This window comes from Zalophus californianus, chromosome 3 (genome assembly GCF_009762305.2).
Source record: "Zalophus californianus isolate mZalCal1 chromosome 3, mZalCal1.pri.v2, whole genome shotgun sequence".
NCBI classification, from domain to species: Eukaryota; Metazoa; Chordata; class Mammalia; order Carnivora; family Otariidae; genus Zalophus; species Zalophus californianus.
In genome coordinates, this window is record NC_045597.1 from 8843435 (window position 1) to 8846038 (window position 2604).

Here is a 2604-nt window from a genome sequence, read left to right on the forward strand (position 1 = left end):
ACACCAGAGAGTACAGAATTCCAGGACTCTGGAGGTCAAGGAGCTGCTCCCATTCCAAGGTCTGAAGGGATATGAAGAGGAAGTAGTGACCACATTCTGTATGGCAAGACTTACGGAGCACCATCTTGAATGGAGCCATGACCTTTGTTTGGTGAGCACAGCCAGCTTGAACTTACCCTGCAGGGCAGGTTCCTGGGGACTAAGGACTCCAACCCCACTCCCTTCTCCCTCTCAGATCTCTTCCTGGGGCTCCCCATTGGCCAGCTCCAACCAGAAGCCAGACAGCAAAGGTGTAATTCTTCAAGTCGCCTTCCTCAGCCACAGAGTCAGGAGCAGAAAAGTGGAAAGGTGCAGATGGAAGATGCCCAGCATAGAAGCCAAGAGGGCAAAACTCAATGCTTCTGACCCAGCATCTAACCCTGCTACAGACAGCTGAACGGTTTCTAGCTATGAAATCTGAGTGCAAAGGAGAGCACTGAGGGTCTAACTATATTTCAAAGCTCTGTGTGGAAGAACACAAAACCTGCTTCCTTTATCAATCATCTGCTCATCAAAATGAATATATATATATATATAATTTACTTTGACATCTGTTATAAAGCATATTAACACCAAGAATAGAATTTACTCTAATGAATCTGTTGAGGAAAGCAACAGAATATTACCAGGCAAAAATTCTAGTCCTTAATTAGTAAACACAAAAGGCCCTACCATGGTTTTCCACCATGAGTTACAGAGACCTTATTCAGCCTACAGGAATGAAGTCAGGCTCTCGGCTGCCAGCCCTCCGTGCTCCGGGGCCCAAACACTCTTTGGGCAGCCTGCCTATGTTCACCGCACCAACTCATTAGTAGTCTCTCTCCCTAAATACAACTCTCCCTCCCCCCACCCCCCACCCCCCTCTACCTCTTTCAGCCACTGGAGAGTTCTCTCTGGAACGTGGCATGCTGAGGTTTAGAAAATAAACACAGGCACTTTTATTTTTTACATGCCAAAGAATTATGGATACCATTATTGCTGTCCCACATGGCCACCGTTAGTTTGCAATGATCGTGCGCCTCTCATTTATTGAAGACTATTTGATTTAGAATGTAATAGTAAAAAAAAATGTTTTTCTACCTATGGCATCAATTATGCAGATTTGCTTTTCTGGGGGGAAAAAAGTAACGAGACATCATCAGTATTCTTTGAATTTCTGACTTAATTCACACAGTTACCGTGAGAGTATAACTTATTATTTGGTACCTGAGGTTGATGAATTCTCCACAGGCTGTCAGTAATTATTCTCAAGTATCTATTATGAGGACACAGAAAATTGCTATTATGTGCTGACTCAGTGGTGTGTGTGAGTACTCTGCTCCCTCCCTACTTGGTCTCTAGGCTCGAAGATTTCACTGTGATATATCTTAGCTGATTCACACTGGAAAGTTCTATTAAATTTCAAATTACCTAATCACACTACTGATGTTATGCTAAGATATAAATAAAAGGAAGTATTGACATGATTTATCTGTGCATGTCACCCGGTAAGGAAGAAAATGCAAAATGAAACCTCAGAATGATGTAAGTAACAACCACAAAAATATTTCAGGGGATCTCTGTGGTTGCCTCTTCTCCTTAGACTTCAATCTCAAGTTTCAGTGGAACATGAGAGGCCCAAGCACAGCACGGCCCTCCCTGAGACCCTGCTGAAGTTAGGACACTTCGGGTGCAAGTGAACACAACCCAGCTGGTTCCCAAGGAAGCAAAAAGGGAAGTGGTGTGGTCCCATAACTGAGAAGTTGGGCGACGCTCAAATTATGCTTAGGTTGCTCTCCTTCCACCTCCAAGATGGTGTATTGGTCCTCCTTTTCTTCCCTGTGTATTGGTTTTGCTCTTGCTTATTGCAGTGATATTTGTCCTTGAGGCATGAGGAGGAAAGGCCTGGATGGAAAGTTTAAGGGCCTGGAGTGGAGAGCCGAAGATGAGCCACACTGCAACTGACCACCCTGTCGGGACCACAGCAAGTGGGGAGCAGGCAGCTCCTCAAGGAAGACGAAGTTATTGCCAACTGACAAGCGGGAAGGAATGATCGAGTGGACAGGGTCAGGAAATGTCAGTGTGGATCCTAACACCACATGCCCTGAAGCCACCCCTCCAGACGAAGGTGGCCGGTTTCTGTGGGAGTTCAGGGAGGCAAAGACAGGATCCTGAACACATTCACTGAAAGTCCTGGGGCCTTGAATAATGGCCTTCAACCAAAGCAGTTGCTCACTATGTCCTTCCTTCCCCTCCTGTCCCAGAAGAGAAAACAACAGGACTCGTGGGGGAATAAACAGATCATGGAACAGGAAACCTGGAGAACCAGCACAAACTCCTCCAGGATCCTTTCCTCAGGCCTTTAGGTACAAATTAAACAAACAGCCCCCAACACAAACCAACCTAATTTTCTTTTAGTTCTTTTAGCCTTTTAATAAACATTCAGAACCTACTGGGAGCCTATATATCGCCTCATAGTCCTTTAACAAGGTAGAAGAACATAGGATATTTTGATTGGAACAGTTTATAACGGCTCTCCATGCTGATTTCTGGTTGTGGTTTTTTTTTTTTTTAAATGATGAACAC